Genomic DNA, 19,973 nt, shown 5'->3' with positions numbered 1-19,973 from the left:
TCCAAAATATTCAATGTATTTCCAAAATATTCCATTTATCAAAAGCCCAATGGCTTTTTGTGCAGATATGGAAGTGCCAATCTTTAAATTTATGTGGAATTGCAAGGAACTCCAAATAGCTGAGACAATATTGAAAAAGATGAAAAAAATTGGAGGATTCACACTTCCTGATTTCAGTATGGACCACAAAGCTACAGCAATGACACCATGTAGTAGTAGCATAAGGATAGGCATATTAATCCATGGAACAGAACTGAAAGCCCAAGTATGTTCAGCTGATTTTCAACAAGGATGCCAAGATCATTCAAGGGTAATAATCTTTTCAATAAGCAGTGCTGGAACAACTGGATATCCACATGAAAAAATCAAAGTGTACCTATATCACACCATATACAAAGATTTACTCAAAAAGGATTAAAGACATTCATTTAATAATTGAAACTATACAAGTCTTAGAAGAAAACAATTGCAGATTTTCATGTTTTGGGTTTTGGCAAAGGGTTCCTAAATATGATACCAAGAGCACAAGCAACAAAATTTAAAAACAAAATGGACTTCATCAAAATTAAATACTTCTGTGCAAAGTATCCTATTAAGAAAGTGGAAACAAGCTACAGTAGTAAACTGAATAAACTTGTTTCTTCCTTTCTGCTCATAGCATTTTGCAGTATATCTGTTAATTATTTAATTCTGCCTTGCAGAGTGCTGGCATCCCTTATTCTTTTTTTATTCTTTAGAACTCTCAAGTGGCTTGTATATTGCAGGTGATCAATAAAGTCCTAAGTACTGATTGAATGCCAGTTTATCCTGTTTCCCAGATACTTATCATTCAGGAACACATGAAAATAATGCCTTGGTAATGAACAAATGTTCTAAGGAAAGGTACAATAAAGGCGTAACCAAATTCATTTTGGTACAGTAAGGAATACATCATAGACAAATAAATTTCAAACCAAACTTTGAAGTAAGGAAATGTTTCATTGGTGCTTAGTGGAAATGAATCTACAGTATGGAAGAGTGTGAAATGAGGTGACCAACAAATGAGACACGTGGGCTCTGATTGGAAGGAATAGAAAATCGATGGTTCCAAGCAGGAAATAAAAGGCATTTTGTTATTTAGGCAAGCCAGAAGAGATTTTTTTTTTTTTCTAACAACTTGTCTATCAAATCAAAAGGATTAGATATGGTGTCATATATCTCATGGTACCATATGAAATCTACTATGTGAAATATGAATGGATATATACCATTGATAGGGCTTCCCTGGTGGCTCAGATGGTAAAGAATCTGCCTGCAATGTGAGAGACCTGGGTTCAATCCCTGGTCTGGGAAGATTCCCCTGGAGGAGGGCATGGCAACCCACTCCAGTATTCTTGCGTGGAGAATCTCCATGGACAGTGGAACCTAATGGACTAGAGTCCATGGGGTCCCAAATAGTTGGACACGACTGAGCCACTAAGCATAGCACATACCATTGATAGGTTACAGGGATCCTATAAAATGAGACAATCCACACCATATGGCAGTATCTCACAATATAATTGAACAAGTGAAATGTCAGGGTACAGATTGGTTTAGGCATATATCTACTTACTGGAAGGTTATAAATTATCCTAAAGCCTTAGTTCTAGTTTTTTAAAGATAGTATTATGTCACAATATAAACAAATCATTTGTACACTTTACTAATGTTATTGTCATATATGGCCATCAAAATACACTGTAGTAAGTCAAAATCAGTCACTATAATTGGATGGGACTATTTTATATGTGTGTGTGTGATTAATAGACATTGCTACAGGCATGTTTGCTTAAGTGTATTATTGGTTATGAAACCTGCTTTAGCACTCTGTACCAATTGGTGTTTTTCATGATGCAGTCTGGTGATTGTCTACTGTTGACTTTTGTTGTTTTATCTTCTTTGTGTACAGGCAGAGTCTTACTGGATATCAATATCTCTATCAGCTAAATGGGGACAGTAGTACTGGCCATGACAACCTTCCTCCCCAGTCTAAAATGGTAATAGAGACATGCTAAAGCTAGATTGCTGATTGTTTCTTCCAAACTGGGTGACAAGAAAAAATTCACAACAGGCTCTTATCAATGAAGAATAACCTACAAGAATATTAAATGTTTCACTTACCCACTTAAATACTTTTCAAGCCCTTTTAACTTTGACAAGTATAAAGGAAAAAAATCTTCTTGACAATGATCAAGAGTGGAAAAACATGGATGCAATTTGGTTGCCTGCCAGATAAATGAAGGACAAACTAAATAACACCTCCATGTCATTAGAGATGATGATACAGCTTGACAAGGAGTCTGACAGTATATAAGTGTTTTTACTTCATAGAAAACAGATTGACTCTTCAGGCTTTAAAAAGAATAGAAAACAAAGATGTTTTGTTGGGAGTAAGGAAAGCTGTGGGATCTTCACATTATTTTTGTACCTTGAACCCACCTTTCTCATATGACAGGGGTCATTCTTCATTTAATCCCCCTATACCCCTCAAAAACCTGCAGCTTAGAATCCAACAACAAAAATTTTCCATCTATGGTTTAAGATAATTTAATTATCTCAAATGTCACTAAAGGAAAAAAATGTTAAAAGTTAAAAAAGCAGACACAAAAAAATCTACATCTAAAATTAACACAACTTGTTTTAATATATATGAACACAGCATTTACCCTGATTCATTTGCATTTGGACAGATATATGAACACAGCATTTACCCTGATTCATTTGCATTTGGATGGAACAGTATGGTTTGCAATGCACTTTTAAATAAGCTAACTCATTTTGTCCTCACCTAGAAGCTCTGAAGTTGGACAGAGATTGGGAAATGTTAGCATTCTCATTTCACAAAAGAGAATGTGGAGCCCTAGTCCAAGGTCACGGGTGTAAAGCCTTGTACCAAGGCCATCCCTGGAACTGACTTAGATCCATTGCAACCATTGCCATGAGCCCCACTGACCTAAACCGGCCCCCATATTAGGTAAAAATACCCACCTAGAGCACCCTAACCAATCACCTAATGCCACCCTTCCAGCAGGATTTTTTCTTTGTCTTGAGGCTGTAAACATTGACTACTAACCCATAAAAGGGGTCAGCTCTCCTTTGAGCCAGTGCACTGTTCTAATAGCATCTCCTCTAATTCTGCCTCATGTCTGGCAGTTCCTTTCCAACCCGCACACAGACCAAGACAGAAGACTTCTCAGGTGAAGTGATGCACTCAAGGTCACACAAGGAAGTGGCAAAGCTAGAACTAATAAGGAAGGTCTCCAGACTCTATATCTTGTCCTTTTTTCCCCAATGCGATTGTCCCCTGCCTCAAAATAACATATTCATATAAACATTTTACTAGAGTTTCTCAAGTGCTTTCACACATATTAGGTGGAACCATATGGAACATTACTTAACCAACTAAAATGGCAATTCCACATGGTTCAAACAAACATTGCATTTTATTTTCAGAAGGTTCCTCACTGTTCACCTACCTTTCTGTAGGCACTGCCTCTCACATCATCCTCATCCCCAAACACTTTTAACATAAGCAGGGACCACTGTTGCCAGATGCTCTCAATTTAAGATCACATGTTGTGAATTTTTAATCACTCCTTTCTAATGGGTTATTTGCCCTCTTTTATCTAGATCCTTTAAGTGACTAATAAATGACTTTACGCAAGAGTTCTAATAACTGAGATGAGCAACATGTTACCTCTCAGAAAGGCATTTGACCTAGTCTTCATAGGTCATTAATTCAAAGGAGTAAATTTCTAATGAATCTCTCTACCAGTATTGGAGAAGAACGGGTGTTGCCCCTTATAACAGTGTCACTGATGTCCACCAAGAAGCTAAACCTTTACTTGACTTGTATGGAAGATTTCCTCTTGTTTACTTGCACTTTTCTCTCTCCATCCTTTACTTCCTTCCCTCTTCTCTCTCTCTCCATTTTGTCTCATTCTCTCTTGATTTACCTTTTTTTCTACTATCCTTTTACCCAAAAGATTTTCCTCCCTTCCTTCCTTTCCCTCTTTCACCAGAGTAACCCTTTCTTATTTCAGGCCTTCTTTCTCATTACCGGTAAAATAATTTCACCTGTCAATATCCGTAGGCCAATACTTAGCAATTATAATTTTCATCTGTTCACAAGTAGTGACTATCTTCCAATTTAAAACTATTCATAGCACACCCAGTGGTCCATGGATCTATCTCTTGGTTCAACATTGTTTGTACCAGACTTGTAGACACCCCTTCTTCCAGCCTCGGACCACCCTTCAGCCTCTTTTCCAATCACATCCTCCGAAACTATCTTCTCTGCCCTCCTCAGCCTCCTGGGCCAGCCAATGCCATTTTATTTTTTGTTGTTGTTGCTTAACTGGTTATGGCTGACCCACCATGGGCACCCAGATTCGTCAGAATTATTCCACTTAGACGAAGGCCACCATCAACCATGGGCTCATCTTGAACCTGGATCTAACACTTACCTCTCTCTGGGCTTCTATTTCAATCAAGAGGTTGTGGCTCTGGAGGGGGTGAGTCACTTCTGTGAATTCACGGTGGAGAAGCTTAAGGGCGCTCAGCATCTCTTAAAGATTCAAAACTGTCGCAGTGTCCCTACCCTCTTTCAGGAGTGCAGAAGCTGTCCCAAGATGAATGGGATAAAACTCTAGACAATGAGGAAACTGCCACAGGCCTGGAGAAGAACCTGAGCCAGGCCTTTTTGGACCTGCCTGCCCTGGGTTCTGCTCGCACAGACCTCCATGCCTGTGACTTCCTAGAGAGTGGCTTCCTGGAGGAGCAACTGAAACTCATCAAGTAGATTACAACCACCCATAGCCCATACCCCAACCCCTGCAGACTGAGGGTGGGGTGGAGGGAGAGTTGAGCCAGTAACTCTTCCAAAGGTTCACCCTCAACCAGCCTAGGAGCCCAGAAACCTTAGAAGGGCCCCTCTGCATCCCCCTGAAGTCAGGGCTTCTGTCTTAAGCCTCTCCCGGCAGTCACCAGACAGCTTTGTAACTACCTTGGAGCCCTGGCCCAAGCCATGGACCAAAAGGAAAACATCAAGGACAAGGCAAAAATAGCCACAACAAAACAAAACTGTATCAAATCTTTTATTTAGCACTTACTGATTGTCCCTAATTGTACTAATCGTGTTACATGCATTCATGTTTAAATTAACTTTTAAACAATGTATTTATTTTAATTGTAGGATAATTGCAATATTGTGATGGCCTCTGCCATAAGTCAACATGAATCGGTCATAGGCATACACATGTACCCTCTCTCCTGAAGGCTCCTCCCACTTTGCTCCCCACCCCATCCCTCCAGGTTGTCATACATCATCAGCTTTGGGTTCCCTGCATTATATATTAAACTCCCACTGTCTATCTGTTTTGCATATGGTAATGTACACATTTCAATGCTATTCTCTCAAATCATCCCACCTCTCCTTCTCCCACTTGTCCAAAATTCTGTTCTTTGTGTCTCCTTGGCTGCACTGCACGTAGGATGGTCAGTACCTAGCTTTCTAGATTCCAAATATATGCGTTAATATACAGTATTTGTCTTTCTTTCTGAGGAAACCATAATTGAAAAAGAAAGATATACCCTAATGTTCATTGCAACACCATTTACAATAGGTAGCACATGGAAGCAAACTAGATGTCCATCCACAGATGAATGGATAAGGAAGTTGTGGTACATATACACAATGGAATTACTCAGCTATAAATTAGCTTTTAACTTGAGATGATTATAGAGTCACTTGCAGTTGTAACAAATAGTAAAGAGAGATCCTGCATGTAGCATTTACACATTTCCTCCAATGGTAATATCTGCTGAAAGTAGTACAAAATCACAACCAAGATATAGACATTAGTATAGTCAAGATACAGAAGATTTCCATCACAGGGATCATTCATTTTCCTCTTTTTTAGTCACACCCACACTCATCCCTACCCTCTGCCCTGTCCCTGACCTAGCGTAATCATTGATCAGTTCACCATGTCTATAATTTTGTCATTTCAAGAATGTTGCATAAATCAAATTGTTTAATAGATAAGGTTTTAGTATCAGCTGTTTTTCACTAAGTATACTTCTCTGGAGATTCATTTACTTTGTTGCTTGTATCAATATTCCATTTGTTTTTATTTCCAAGTAAGTATTCCAAGGTATACCACTGTTTGTTTAACCATTCATCGATTGAAGAACAATTTGGGTTATTTTCAGTTTGGAGTTATCACAAACAAACCTGCTATAAGCATTCATGTACAAGTTTTTGTTTGAACATAAGTTTTCAGAGATAAATGTCTAGGAGTACAATTGCTAGGCCAGAGGCAGTGGCTGGCAGGACCAACCTCACGTCCAAGGAGCCATGGCTGCACGGGCACAGGAGAGCCTAGAGGAGCTATCCCACGTTGAAGGTCAGGAAGGGTGGCGGTGAGGAGATACCCCTCATCCAAGGTAAGGAGCAATGGCTGCGCTTTGCTGGAGCAGCCATGAAGAGATACCCCACGCCCAAGGTAAGAGAAACCCAAGTAAGATGGTAGGTGTTGCAAGAGGGCATCAGAGGGCAGACACATTGAAACCATACTCACAGAAAACTAGTCAATCTAATCACACTAGGACCATGCTGCTGCTATGTTGCTTCAGTTGTGTGACTCTGTGCCACCCCATAGACGGCAGCCCACCAGGCTCCCCCGTCCCTGGGATTCTCCAGGCAAGAACACTGGAGTGGGTTGCCATTTAGTTCTCCAATGCATGAAAGTGGAAAGTGAAAGTGAAGCCGCTCAGTCGTGTCCGACTCTTAGCGACTGCATGGACTGCAGCCGACCAGGCTCCTCCATCCATGGGATTTTCCAGGCAAGAGTACTGGAGTGGGGTGCCATTGCCTTCTCCGACACTAGGACCATAGCCTTGTCTAACTCAATGAAACTAAGCCATGCCCGTGGGGAAACCCAAGATGGGCAGGTCATGGTGGAGAGATCTGACAGAATGTGGTCCACTGGAGAAGGGAATGGCAAACCACTTCAGTATTCTTGCCTTGAGAACCCCATGAACAGTATGAAAAGGCAAAATGATAGGATACTGAAAGAGGAACTCCCCAGGTCAGTAGGTGCCCAATATGCTACTGGAGATCAGTGGAGAAATAACTCCAGAAAGAATGAAGGGATGGAGCCAAAGCAAAAACAATACCCAGTTGTGGATGTGACTGGTGATAGAAGCAAGGTCCAATGCTGTAAAGAGCAATATTGCATAGGAACCTGGAATGTCAGGTCCATGAATCAAGGCAAATTGGAAGCAGTCAAACAAGAGATGGCAAGAGTGAATGTTGACATTTTAGGAATCAGTGAACTAAAATGGACTGGAATGGGTGAATTTAACTCAGATGACCATTATATCTACTACTGCGGGCAGGAATCCCTTAGAAGAAATGGAGTAGCCATCATGGTCAACAAAAGAGTCTGAAATGCAACACTTGGATGCAATCTCAAAAATGACAGAATGATCTCTGTTCGTTTCCAAGGCAAACCATTCAATATCACAGTAATCCAAGTCTATGCCCCAACCAGTAACGCTGAAGAAGCTGAAGTTGAATGGTTCTATGAAGACCTACAAGACCTTTTAGAACTAACACCCAAAAAAGATGTCCTTTTCCTTATAGGGGACTGGAATGCAAAAGTAGGAAGTCAAGAAACACCTGGAGTAACAGGCAAATTTGGCCTTGGAATACGGAATGAAGAAGGGGAAAGACTAATAGAGTTTTGCCAAGAATATGCACTGGTCATAACAAACACCCTCTTCCAACAACACAAGAGAAAACTCTATACATGGACATCACCAGGTGGTCAACACCAAAATCAGATTGATTATATTCTTTGCAGCCACAAATGGAGAAGCTCTATACAGTCAGCAAAAAAAACACCGGGAGCCGACTGTGACTCAGATCATGAAATCCTTATTGCCAAATACAGACTTAAATTGAAGAAAGTAGGGAAAACCACTAGATCATTCAGGTATGACCTAAATCAAATCCCTTATGTTTATACAGTGGAAGTGAGAAATAGATTTAAGGGCCTAGATCTGATAGATAGAGTGCCTGATGAACTATGGAATGAGGTTCGTGACATTGTACAGGAGACAGGGATCAAGACCATTCCTATGGAAAAGAAATGCAAAAAGCAAAATGGCTGTCTGGGGAGGCCTTACAAATAGCTGTGAAAAGAAGAGAAGCGAAAAGCAAAGGAGAAAAGGAAAGATATAAGCATCTGAATGCAGAGTTCCAAAGAATAGCAAGAAGAGATAAGAAAGCCTACTTCAGCGATCAATGCAAAGAAATAGAGTAAAACAACAGAATGGGAAAGACTAGAGATCTCTTCAAGAAAATTAGAGATACCAAGGGAACATTTCATGCAAAGATGGGCTCGATCAAGGACAGAAATGGTAGGGACCTAACAGAAGCAGGAGATATTAAGAAGAGGTGGCAAGAATACACAGAAGAACTGTACAAAAAGATCTTCATGACCCAGATAATCATGATGGTGTGATCACTGACCTAGAGCCAGACATCCTGGAATGTGAAGTCAAGTGGGCCTTGGAAAGCATCACTATGAACAAAGCTAGTGGAGGTGATGGAATTCCAGTTGAGCTATTTCAAATCCTGAAAGATGATGCTGTGAAAGTGCTGCATTCAATATGCCAGAAAATTTGGAAAACTCAGCAGTGGCCACAGGACTGGAAAAGGTCAGTTTTCATTCCAATCCCAAAGAAAGGCAATGCCAAAGAATGCTCAAACTGCCGCACAATTGCACTCATCTCACACGCTAGTAAAGTAATGCTCAAAAGTCTCTAAGCCAGGCTTCAGCAATATGTGAACCGTGAACTTCCAGATGTTCAAGCTGGTTTTAGAAAAGGCAGAGGAACCAGAGATCAAATTGCCAACATTCATTGGATCATGGAAAAAGCAAAAGAGTTCCATAAAAGCATCTATTTCTGCTTTATTGACTATGCCAAAGCCTTTGACTGTGTGGATCACAATAAACTGTGGAAAACTCTGAAAGAGATGGGAATACCAGACCACCTGACCTGCCTCTTGAGAAACCTATATGCAGGTCAGGAAGCAACAGTTAGAACTGGACATGGAACAACAGACTGGTTCCAAATAGGAAAAGGAGTATGTCAGGCTGTATATTGTCACCCTGCATATTTAACTTATATGCAGAGTACATCACGAGAAACGCTGGACTGGAAGAAGCACAGGCTGGAATGAAGATTGCCAGGAGAAATATCAATAATCTCAGATATGCAGATGACACCACCCTTATGGCAGAAAGTGAAGAGGAACTCAAAAGCCTCTTGAGGAACGTGAAAGTGGAGAGTGAAAAAGTTGGCTTAAAGCTCAACATTCAGAAAACGAAGATCATGGCATCCGGTCCCATCACTTCATGGGAAATAGATGGGGAAACAGTGGAAACAATGTCAGACTTATTTTTGGGGGCTCCAAAATCACTGCAGATGGTGATTGCAGCCATGAAATTAAAAAACACTTACTCCTTGGAAGGAAAGTTATGACCAACCTAGATAGCATATTCAAAAGCAGAGACATTACTTTGCCAACAAAGGTCCATCTAGTCAAGGCTATGGTTTTTCCAGTGGTCATGTATGGATGTGAGAGTTGGATTATGAAGAAAGCTGAGCACCGAAGAATTGATGCTTTTGAATTGTGGTGTTGGAGAAGACTCTTGAGAGTCCCTTGGACTACAAGGAGATCCAACCAGTCCATTCTGAAGGAGATCAGCCCTGGGATTTCTTTGGAAGGAATGATGCTAAAGCTGAAACTCCAGTACTTTGGCCACCTGATGCGAAGAGTTGACTCATTGGAAAAGACTCTGATGCTGGGAGGGATTGAGGGCAGGAAGAGAAGGGGACGACAGAGGATGAGATGGCTGGATGGCATCACTTACTCGGTGGACGTTAGGCTGGGTGAACTCCAGGAGTTGGTGATGGACAGGGAGGCCTGGCCTGCTGCGATTCATGGGGTTGCAAAGAGTCAGACACTACTGAGTGACTGAACAGAACTGAATGCTAGTCACAAGTTTAGAGCTTTTATTTATTTATTTAGGTTTTTGGTTTGCTCTTGACTGACAAACTTTCCCAGAGTTGCTATACTATTTCACATTTTACTGTCAAGTATATCAGATCAGATCAGATCAGATCAGTCACTCAGTCATGTCCGACTCTTTGCGACCCCATGAATCGCAGCATGCCAGGCCTCCCTGTCCATCACCAACTCCCGGAGTTCACCCAGACTCACGTCCACCGAGTAAGTGATGCCATCCAGCCATCTCATCCTCTGTCGTCCCCTTCTCCTCCTGTCCCCAATCCCTCCCAGCATCAGAGTCTTTTCCAGTGAGTCAACTCTTTGCATGAGGTGGCCAAAGTACTGGAGTTTCAGCTTTAGCATCATTCCTTCCAAAGAGTCGGACACGACTGAGCGACTGATCTGATCCCAATCCATAACTTACACTTTCATCCTTACAAGGACTTCTTCCACAGAGCTAAATTTTTTTAATCTATAAGTTTCAATTTATCAGTTTTAACAGATGTTCCTGACGGGTATTTTAGTTTCTATAAAGCAAAAAAATATGTATCTGTAGAGAATAGCGTGTGTATGTGTGTGTGTTAGTCACTCAGTTGTGTCTGACTCTTTGTGACCCCGTGTACTACAGGCCTCCAGGCTCCTCTGTCCATGGAATTCTCCAGGCAAAAATACTGGAGTGGGTTCCCATTTCATTCTCCAGGGGATCTTCCTGAGCCAGGGACTGAACCCAGGTCTTCTGTGTTGCATACAGATTCTTTACCATCTGAGCCACCAGGGAAGACTGGAGAATAAATTGCATATGTATAAAAAATACATTGATACTCATGTGTTGAAACACTGTTGCAATTATAGTGATAAATGCCACTTGGGTATGGTGTGTAACTCTTTTAATATGCTGCTGGATTTAATTGAATACTATGTTGAGGATTTTTACATCTATATTCATAGAGATACTGGCATATAATTTTCTTTTTTATAGTATCTTTGTCTTGTTTTAGTATCAGAGTTAACAGTAGTTTCATAAAATGAATTACCAAGTGTTCCCTCTTTAAATTGTTTGGAAGAAATTTCATGGAATTGGTTTTAATTCTTCTTTAAATATATGGTAGAATTCTACAGATTTCTGATCATGAAGATTTCTTTGGGGGCATTTTTAATTTATGAATTCAATTTCCTTAATATTTATGTTGTTATTCAAATTATATATTTTGTATTGAACAAATTGTGGTAATTTGTATTTTTCAAGGAAGTGATCCATTTCATGTAAGTTGTCTAATTTATTTTTGAATAGTTGTTCATATTATCCCCTTATTATGTTTTTCATGTCTGCAGGGTCTTTAGTGATATCCTGTTTAATTCCTGGTGTTGGGATTTTGTATCTTATCTCTTCTTTCCGTCAGTCTTGCTCAAAATTTGTAAATTTTATTGGTCTTTTAAAATAATCAACTCTTTATTTCATTTATTTTCTCTATTGTTTTTCTGTTTTTAATTTCATTGATCTCAGCTTTTTATTATTTTACTCCTTCAGCTTGCTTCAGATTTATCTTGCCCTTCTTTTTTTAGATTCTTAAGAGATTAGTTTACCACTTTGAAATGTTTTCTCTTTTCTAATGTATGCATATGTGCCATAAATTTCCCTCTCAGCACTGCTTTAATTTGTGCCACAAATTTTAACATGTTGGATTTTCATTCCATTTAATACATTTTTTATTTCCTTTAATACTCCCTCTTTGACCCAGGTATTATCTAGAACTGTGTCTGTTTCCCAAGTCTCCTGGGATTTTCCTGTTATTCTCTTGTTATTGATTTTTAGTTTGATTCCACTGTGGTCAGAAAACATTCTCTGAATGCTTTCAATTGCTTTAAAAATTTTGGTTTGTTTTATAGTCCAAAATGTGGTCTATCTTAGTATATCTTCCATGAGAACCTTAAAAGAAAGTGTTTTCTGCTTTAGGGGGATGAAGTGCTCTATAAAGATCAATTAGATCAGCGTGTTTGATGTTATTGTTAAATTCTATACTCTTGTGGATTTTTTTTTTCAATTTGTTATGTCAATTGTTGAGAGGGAATATTGAAGTCTCCAGGCAAGAATACTGGAGTGGGTTGCCATGCCCTTCTCAAGGTGATGTTCCTCACCCAGGGATCAAACCCAATCTCTTATGTCTCCTGAATTGGCAGGCAGGTTCTTTACCACTAGCACCACTTAGACCACTTATTTTTAAGGAAACTATTGATATCTTATAGCTTCATCTGCCATTTATTTATTTTTTTTCTGTTTCTTCTGGTTTTCATTTCTCTGATTACTTTTTGCTGCCTTTCTGTGTTTTACTTAAATATTTTTTAAGTAGTCATGTACGGATGTGAGACTTGGACCATGAAGAAGGTTGAGTGCTGAAGAATTTGTGCTTTTGAATTGTGGTGCTGGAGAAGACTCTTGAGAATCCCTTGGACTTCAAGGAGACCAAACCAGTCAATCCTAAAGGAAATCAACTCTGAATATTCATTGGAAGGACTGATACTGAAGCTGAAGCTCCAATACTTTAGCCATCTGATGCAAAGAACTGACTCATTAGAGAAGACCCTGATGCTGGGAAAGACTGAGGGCAAGAGGAGAAGGAGGCAACAGAGGATAAGATGGTTGAATGGCATCAATGATGGCATCAAAGTCCGTGAGTTTGAGTGGAGCTCAGCAAGCTCTGGGAGATAGTGAAGGACAGGGAAGCCTGGCTTGTTGCAGTTCATGGGGTCACAAAGAGTTGGACACAACTTAGTGACTGAACAACAACAAAATTTCATTTTCATCTATCAATAGTTTTTTTTTCTTTTTTATTATTTATTGACATTTATTTCTGGCTGTGTTGAGTCTTCATTGCTGCACACAAACTTTCTCTACTTGCAGGAAGTGGAGGGGCTTCTCTTGCTCTAGGTTCTAGGTGTGGGCTTCAGTAGTTGTGGCACAAGAGCTTATTCGCTCTGTGGCATGTGGGATATTCCTGGATCAGGGATTTAACAGGTGTCCCCTGCATTAACAGGTGAATTCTTAGCCACTGTACTACCAGGTAAGCCCTTATCAATAGTGTTTTTGAGTGTGTTTGTTTCTGTAGCTTTTTAATGGTTGCTTTTGGTATTTATATATATATATATATATATATATATATATATATATATATATATATATATATATATTATATATATATATATAACTTATCCTTGCCCCTGCTGAGCAAAGTGAGTATTCTAGTTACCCATTATGCCTTCTCTCATGCCTCAAAAGTTTAGAAGGCTAGAAGTGCCCCCTTATTGTTCCTCATAAGGCCTCCACTGTCACTAAGGGTGGTGGCCTTATTACCAGTCAGTTCAGTTCAGTCACTCAGTCATGTCCGACTCTTTGCAACCCCATGGACTGCAGAACAGCAGGCTTCCCTGTCCATCACCAACTCCCAGAGCTTGCTCAAACTCATGAGCATCAGGTCGGTGATGCCATCCAACCATCTCATCCTCTGTCATCCCCTCTCTTCCTGCCTTCAATCTTTCCCAGCATCAGGATCTTTTCCAGTGAGTCAGTTCTTTGCATCAGGTGGCCATAGTTTTGGAGCTTCAGCACCAGTACTTCCACTGAATAGTCAGGACTGATTTCCTTTAGGATGGACTGGTTGGATCTCCTCGCATTCCAAGGGACTCTCAAGAGTCTTCTCCAACACCACAGATCAAAAGCATCAGTCCTTCAGTGCTCAGATTTCTTTATGGTCCAACTCTCACATCCATACATGACTACTGTAAAAACCATAGCTTTTCCTTAAAAAACTGGAAATAGAACTGCCATATGACCCAGCAATTCCACTGCTGGGCATACACACCGAGGAAACCAGAACTGAAAGAGACACGTGTACCCCCAATGTTCATTGCAGCACTGTTTATAGTAGCCAGAACACGGAAGCAACCTAGATGTCCATCAGCAGATGAATGGATAAAGAAAGCTGTGGTACATATACACAATGGACTATTACTCAGCCATTAAAAAGAATACATTTGAATCAGTTCTAATGAGGTGGATGAAACTGGAGCCTTTTATACAGAGTGAAGTAAGCCAGAAAGAAAAACACCAATACGGTAAGTATACTAACGCATATATATGAAATTTAGAAAGATGGTAATGACAACCCTGTATGTGAGACAGCAAAAGAGACACTGATGTATAGAACAGTCTTTTGGACTCTGTGGGAGAGGGAGGAGGGGATGATTTGGGAGAATGGCATTAAACCATGTATAATATCATATAAGAAACGAATCGCCAGTCCAGGTTCGATGCAGGATACAGGATGCTTGGGGCTGGTGCACTGGGATGACCCAGAGGGATGGTATGGGGAGGGAGGTGGGAGGGGGTTCAGGATTGGGAACACGTGTACACCCGTGGCAGATGCATGTTGATGTATGGCAAAACCAATACAATATTGTAAAGTAAAAAAACAAACAAACAAACAAACAAAAACAACATAGCTTTGACTAGATGGACCTTTTTTGGCAAAGAAATGTCTCTGCTTTTTAATATGCTGTCTAGGTTGGTCATAGCTTTTCTTCCAAGGAGCAAGCATCTTTTAATTTCATGGCTGCAGTCACCATCTGCAGTGATTTTGGAGCCCAAGAAAATAAAGTATCTCATGGTTTCCATTGTTTTCCCATCTATTTGCCATGAAGTGTTTGGACCAGATGCCATGATCTTAGTTTTCTGAATGTTGAGTTTAAAGTCAGCTTTTTCACATTCCTTTCACTTTCCTCAAGAGGCTCTTTAGTTCCTCTTTACTTTCTGCCATAAGGGTGGTGTTATCTGCATATCTGAGGTTATTGATATTTCTCCCACAAGACATTAAAATTCCTGACTCTTGCTAGGCCTCCTCTGACACCTCCTCAGTTGGGAGGAAAGAAGGATACCTCAGTACTCCCCACAGTCTCTACCGACACCACTAGATAGGAGGCTAGCTTGTTACCACCAGTTGGGGATAAAAGTCCTAGCAGCTTATTCAACTTTTTTTGATACCACCACAAAGAGGGCAGGGAAGACCAGAACACCTTACATCAGCCTAGAAAGAGTGCAAGTCTAGGCTCTTCCTTTTGCTTTTGCTGGTGGGAGTGGGTCCAAAATTTTTTCTGTGGTGTTTCACTAGAGTGGTTATTGACCAAAAGTTTTCTGTCTTATTAGGCTACCCCTTTCCTGGTCTTTTGGCTAGAGAAAGCAGGCTCTATTTTTAATGTGTATGCCTGTTGATATTACTAGGTTGCTGGTTTCTTCAAGACTGTATCTTGAAAAAGTGAAGTGAAGTTGCTTAGTCATGTCCAACTCTTTACGACTTCATGGACTGTAACCTATCAGGCTCCTCCGACCACGGGATTTTCCAGGCAAGAATACCAGAGTAGGTTGCCATTTCCTTCTACAGGGGATCTTCCCAACCCAGGGATTGAACCCGGGTCTCCTGCATTGCAGGCAGACGCTTTACTGTCTGAGCCACCAGGGAAGCTTAAAAGTAGAATTGAGGGAACTCCCTGCTATATCATTCTTTGAGTTCACAGCTTACCAGCTGATCTGGCTTCCATTCATCTCTCAGAGTCTTTTTGACTCTGAAACAGAATCATCTCTTTGTTTCACATATCATATCATATCCATAGGTTTTAAATATACTTAACAGGAAAAAAAATAGTGGAAAATATATCTAGTCTATCTTCTGGAAAGGAGAAGTTGTACAATCGTGTTACTTTAACTTCGCAGTAACCCTGAAAGTTTGATCCTATCACTATTCCTTAAAAAAATTGAGACCCATAGACATTACCCAGGGCTTCCCTGGTGGTGCTAGTGGTAAAGAACCTGCCTCCCAGTGCAGGAGCGGGGAAGGCAATGGCAACCCACTCTAGTACTCTTGCCTGGAAAATCCCATCGACAGAGTAGCCTGGTAGGCTGCAGTCCATGGGGTTGTGACTAGTCAGACACGACTTCACTTTCGCTTTCATACTTTGGAGAAGGAAATGGCAACCCATTCCAGTGTTCTTGCCTGGAGAATGCAAGGGACAGCAGAGCCTGGTGGGCTGCCTTCTAATGGGGTCACACAGAGTCAGACACGACTGAAGTGACTTAGCAGCAGCAGCAGTGCAGGAGACATAAAAGGCGTGGGTTTGATCTTTGGGTCAGGAAGATCCCCTGGAGGAGGACATGGCACACTCCAGTATTCTTGCCTGGAGAATCCCAAGGACAGAGGAGCCTGGCGGACTATGGTTCATAGGGTTTTAAAGAGTCGGACATGACTGAGGCGACTTAGCATGCACCCATAGAAGTTACCCAAACTGCCTGAACCTAGAAACCAACAAATGGTAAAATCGTAATTCAAATTCAGCTATGTATCATCCCAAAGCTTAGATAATTAAATGATATATTGACTTATAGGAGAATCATTGTCCTTACCCACCACAAGGTAGTGGTCCAAAGTGTTGTTGAATACGGTAGCCACTAGCCATCTACGGATAACTAAATTTCTATTCATGAAAATTAAATAAAATTTAAAATTCAGCTGCTCAGTCATACTAGATTCATTTCAAGTATTCAATAGCTATGTGTGGTTAATGGTTACTCTATTAGATGGTGTAATATAGAATATTTCCATTATTGTAAAACATTATACTGGACAGTATTGGTCTAGAGAGTATTCACACAATAAATATAAACTATGATGGATGCTTATGATAGATCCACTATAACATAGATGACAAAATGCTATATAACTGAATACTAATGTGATTTTACTCATGTAATCTAAGAAATGTTCATGGAAGATACTTCAAGAGCTATAGGTATATTTAGAAAAATTGGACAACAAGTTTTTTTTTTTTTTAATTGGCAGTCTTTGGGGGTTTTGTTTGTTTGCTTGCTTTTGTAAAGTTTTATTTTTTAATTAATTTATTTTTTATTGGAGGATAATTGCTTTACAGTGTTGTGTTGATTTCTGCCATTCATCAACATGAATCAGCCATTGGTATACACGTGTCTTCTCCTCCTTGAACCTCTCTCCCACTCCTCCATCCCACCCTGCCCCTCTAGGTTGTCACAGTGCACCAGACTGAACTCCCTGTGTTATAAAGCAACTTCCCACCAGCTATTTGTTTTACATGTGGTAATGTATATGTTTCTTCCCAAATGAAGAAACTTCTCAGGTGAAGAAGACTTCCCAGGTGGTGCTAGAGGTAAAGAATTCCTCTGCAATGTGGGAAACCTGGGTTCGATCCCTGGGTTGGGAAGATCCCCTGGAGAAGGGAATGGCAACCCACTCCAGTATTCTGGCCTGGAGAATTCCATGGACAGAGGGAGCCTGGCAGGCTACAGTCCATGGGGTCGCAAAGAGTCAGACACAACTGAAGTGACTTAGCACTCAGCACACATGTATATGTTTCAATGCTACTCTCTTGAGTCATACTACCCTCTTCTTCCCCCACTGGGACAACAGGGACTTGATTGTTTGGTTTCCTGATATATTTCCAACATCTCAAACAGGACCTCATCTCAAAAAGGACCTTGCACATAATAGATGCATAAAAAGTATTTCTAATAAATGCCTGAATTAATAAATAAATTAGAGGGCACCATTAACAAGTCAAACTACTACTTCTGAGCAAGTACATAGGGAAGGGAGTGAGCACGGTTTTTCAGGAAACAATAAGTATAGTCAGCACAGCATTTGGTAAAGATGTAATAGATGAGACTAGAAAGGAGTAGGAACTCCATAGATCATGGAGGGCCTTATATAATCACTAAAAGACCATCTCCAAACTCCATATATCCAAACTCTAATTAGTCCTCTTTCCCTCCATTGCATTCCTTTTCCTTCATTTTCTGTCTTTACCCAGTTAGAGTTATCAACGTTAAAAATTTGAAGATCATCTTAGACATTTTTGTCATTACATCCTGCCATTAATCAATCCCCAAGTCATTTCATTCCTGCTTCTCAAATCCCTAATGAATCTACCTCTTCCTCTCCATTCACACCACTGCTACCAAGCTTCAGGACTTTGTTGCTTCTTTCTTGACTGAACCATTACAATAGCTTCCTACTTGGTTTCCTTGCCTTCATTCTCTTCTAGTCCAACCTTTACATTTTAAGATTTATCAATTGAAAAAACATCTGTACAGATAAGTACCCTGCTTAAACCCTTGTGATCATATTTAAATACTTTGGAGCTAACATACTTTTCCAGATTTATCACCAATCACCTATGAATTGTATTCCATTTCCTTTGAGAAACAGAAGCAATTGCATTCCTTGTGTGTCTCAAGCCTTTTGTATAAGCATGCCTTGTTTTTGCTTATGGGTGGTAACACTGCTGTAATAAATGAATTCGCCAGTTTGTCTTGAGAATAACTTATTAAGTTAATATGACTGAGCTCTGCCCTCATCAACTCTATGAAGATCTATCCTATCCCTGACTCCTATTCCTCCCATCTTTAGCCTTCAATTTTATTAAATACTCTCTCCTCCTTGGTACATAGCATCCCAAGTATATTTCCATTGTGTCATCTAGCACATTACTTTTTCATCAATGTCTTCTTTCCTCATGCATTGTGAATTCCTTGAAGGTAGTTATTTCACCTATTTTTCTTTGTATTCCCATAATGTCTCACTCAGAGGAATCTCTCAATAATAGACTCTAAGATGAATTAACTTTACTTCATATGCTATTGTGAGTCATGAAAGGATTTGAACAGGAGTGTGGCATCATAACTCTGCTTCAAGACTATTATTCTGGTAGCAGTGTGAAAAATGGGTTAGACAGAGGGTAAGTATACTAACAGTCCCTTAAATGAACAGTAAAAAAAAAAATAGAGGTTTCAAAATGACCTTTTTCTGTTATCATTTTTTTTTCTTTAAGCTTTTAATGATCATATATAATCACCCCATTAAAGACTAGGAGAGCTTAAAAAATCATGGTCTTATGAATCCTTTGCAGACGTAGCACTTAGTAAGTACAAAATTACAAAACAAGAACAATGAACCTATTTTTCTTCTATGAAGGAGTAACTGGTTTCTGTAAAGGCAGGAAATTATCCTAGGGGCCACAGAGGGAGATCAAAGGGATTACTACCACCATTAATCTTCTTAAGCAATAGCTTACTAATTAGCATCCCCAAATGAATAGCCTATGTGTAGACACACTCACATGGGAATAAAGAGATAATATTCTACCAAAAAGATAAACTATGGTCCCCAAGGGAGTAGTAAGCCTGTAGGGTTTGTGACACTACTGTATCTTTGAAGAAGTACTAACACTCGTCTGGTTAAGAAAGGTGTGGGAATTAGAAAGATCTCAGCAGCTCAGTATGAACTACTGTGCTTGGAAAAGTGGGTTTCATGTCAATGTTTATTCAGGGGAGAGGAGAAGAAGAAGGATACTGTTGATTTTGTTATTTTTGTTTGTACATGAATGAGCTTTGTTCCCTGGGTCTTTTGATGAGTTAGGCTTTTGTGAACAAATCTATTGGGTATGCAAATAAGAGGTATGAAGTGGAATTAAGAGCTTAATATTTGTCATGTGCTAACTCTGTATTCAGGGTGAATATATATTTAAATCTTATTTTTATGGATGTATTTTGTATATGTGTACTATACTCCATACTAATATATATATAGTATATACATGTGCTATAGTTTTAAAGAAATTGAAATTATTCCCTCCAAATTTGTTTATATTATTTTTAATGGACAATATAAATATAGAATGTTAAATGGTTGCAGACATGGATTTTTATTCTTTTGCTCCATATCTTAGCTTTAAAGGAACCTCCCTTTGGAACCTCCCTTGATTAAAACAATGGCTTTCTTATATTCCATAGTAG

General features: G+C 39.8%; 1 pseudogene; it reads left to right on the top strand.

The window, feature by feature from the left end:
* The first annotated feature begins 4,398 nt into the window (after positions 1-4,398).
* On the top strand, positions 4,399-4,839 carry LOC133242270 (ferritin light chain 1-like; annotated as a pseudogene).
* The last annotated feature ends 15,134 nt before the right edge of the window (positions 4,840-19,973 follow it).

Source organism: Bos javanicus, chromosome X (assembly GCF_032452875.1).
Source record: "Bos javanicus breed banteng chromosome X, ARS-OSU_banteng_1.0, whole genome shotgun sequence".
NCBI classification, from domain to species: Eukaryota; Metazoa; Chordata; class Mammalia; order Artiodactyla; family Bovidae; genus Bos; species Bos javanicus.
The sequence above is the reverse complement of the archived record's forward strand: the minus strand, read 5'-3'. Positions and strand labels throughout refer to the sequence as shown.